The sequence below is a fragment of the Scyliorhinus torazame genome, chromosome 8, assembly GCF_047496885.1.
Source record: "Scyliorhinus torazame isolate Kashiwa2021f chromosome 8, sScyTor2.1, whole genome shotgun sequence".
NCBI classification, from domain to species: domain Eukaryota; kingdom Metazoa; phylum Chordata; class Chondrichthyes; order Carcharhiniformes; family Scyliorhinidae; genus Scyliorhinus; species Scyliorhinus torazame.
Window position 1 is genome coordinate 14,956,459 of NC_092714.1, and position 2,444 is coordinate 14,958,902.

General features: G+C 46.3%; 1 pseudogene; it reads left to right on the forward strand.

Annotated features, from left to right (window-relative positions):
- Positions 1-788: 788 nt before the first annotated feature.
- Positions 789-995, forward strand: LOC140428975 (U2 spliceosomal RNA; annotated as a pseudogene).
- The last annotated feature ends 1,449 nt before the right edge of the window (positions 996-2,444 follow it).

Here is a 2,444-nt window from a genome sequence, read left to right on the forward strand (position 1 = left end):
TGTAGAGGTGATGGGAGGAGAGGTGGGGAGGATTGTTAGTGAGAGGAGGAGAGATAGAGCAACAAGGCTCAAAACTAGTGGTCCCTGCCCCCTGTGCTCCAGGCAGTGGAAGTAGCATAGCTGTCAGTACCAGTGGTTAGTGGTGGCCCAACAATTCTGCGGCAGAGATTGTGCATTTGTTCACCAGACATTTAAACCCAGGTACATTTACGAATAGGCGGCTTCCTTACAAAGGTGGGGGTGAGCTTGGGACAAATAGTTTTTTTATGTCTTCCCACAGAGCAGAAAGAAGCAGGACGAGGAACTCTTCGGCAGGCGCGTGCTCAGTTTTCCACCTGAGAGGTGCCCTTGCTCCTCATTGGCATTCAAAGTAACAAACCGTTGCCAGCTGGGGGGAACCAATACCCCACTCACCAAATCATTGACACTCAGGAGATTTGTCTTTGAGATCTTTAAAGAAATGTTTTTTGCTTGCAGGAAGCAAGAGGAGGTGATTCAGGCAAAGTGGTAACAGGAGGTTCTACTCGAGGGGCCATGACTCCAACATAGAAGGTACGTCCCCCATTCCAGGGCCTGAACTTTGCAAGGAATAAATAAGCACAAAATAAAGAGAAAACTAATCTAAGGTTGAGGCTGCTATCTGGGCAATATTTGAGCAGTATCTCTGGAATCTTCTGGAATGAAAAACCAGGAAAAGGTTGATTTTGTTTTTGCCCAAGTGCAGCTTCATGAGGGTTTTTCAGTGAATTATCATCATTGGAATATTAAACAGCAGAACTCAGGCTGTGATCGCTTCTCGGCCTTTTGGCTAAGATCAAGTCTAGTATCTGCTCTGCCTTTTAGCTCAGGTCTGGTATGCCTCTCTTGTGGGGACCATGAATTGGATTAATTTTGAATTTGAATTGGTTTTTGGAGCAGGCAAGGAGCTGGATTAGGGGTTCGCCCCTGACCCACACTCTGAGCCCTGGCTTTGTAGCTCTGTAAAAGTAATTTAAAAAAAAGAACTCAGGCTGTGATCTCACCTTCTGTGCTACCCTCACCGTATTGACAGACCTCCTCCACGTGCACCACGCCCCCCGCCACCCCACCCCCAACTCCCCCTTCCATCTGAGTCAGACTTGGCAGCTAACCTCACCACACACAAAGTTCATGATCTCATCCGGAGGAGGCAGTAAGGCCAGGAAAATCTCCCGAGAGGAGGACGTAAAAAGGAATCTGCCTCAGCTGTCTAAAGCGCACTGTTGAGTGGCGGGGCTGGCAGGAATGTGCACAGAGGACATGTAAAAGGGTTTAACGTGCACTTTTCCCTCGTCAGAGCCCAAGGCGCAAGAGGAATGAAGGAACAGTGGGAGGGAGTGTCATACAAAACGAAGAGGGAAAAGTTAACATGTGTGTTGCATCTCGAGGCTCTTCATTTGACATTAAGAAACACTGATGAAGGGCCAAGGCAAACAGTTGGGGAGGTCACCAGGAGAACACCAGGGGAGAAGATGAGGCAAGAGAGGAAGTTGTGGTGAGGTGATGTCAAGCTCAGATTTCAAATTGTTTTTTTTCTGATTGCAAGATGAAGGATAGACGGAGAGAGGGAAGGAATTTTAGACTTTGAAGTGTTGCCCAGAAGGAGTCAGAGGAGGACACGGTGCAATCTTGTTTCGACATAATCGGGAAGGGGATGGGTACATTTCGCAGATGGAGCCAGGAGAAGCCAGGGAGAGATGTCCAGCGGAGCATTGGCCACAGAGAGGAGAGAGATTGCAGCTGAAAGGCAGGTTCAAATAGAGGTGATTGGAAATGTTGGCCTGGAAGAATTAACACCGGCCTCTTTGCAGTCCCCAATTCACTATCAGAAAGTGCCTGCAAATTGTGCTCCCTGCTAGTTTTATATTCCAGTGTAGCCTGCCCATGTCAAAACCAAAAGCCACAAATAAAGCACGCAGTGGATTAACTTTCATTTGGAAACAAGTTCAATCAGGTAAGTAATGATTGGGTGTAGTCTAATAACCTGATAATGCGCCAATTAGAATTGTTTTTCAAACTCTGCTGAAAAGGATTATTCTACTTAGCTTTCCTCCCAGGCTGAACTCCAATGTTGTAACCCACGAGCCTCAGTTTCTAATAACCAGCTCTAAATTCGGATTTGTTAAAGAGCACTTATTAAAATTCAACCCGTCCAGACTCACAAGCCATGACAGAAAGTGATACTTGAATTGGGGCTATTGTTCCGGCAATGAATGAAAATGTGTTTGGTCCATTGGAATACTCTACAACGGCAGTGAATGCAAAGTGTTTTACTCTGTGTGGATTTCATGTGGGGGTGTGAATGGTATAGGTACTGTCCTGTTGGAATCCTATACAATATGCGTCAATGGAAAATGGTGAGATTTACTGGAATTTTATACATTTGGGGCGATTGTGGAGTGTGCTCGGTCTATTGGAGTTGCAGA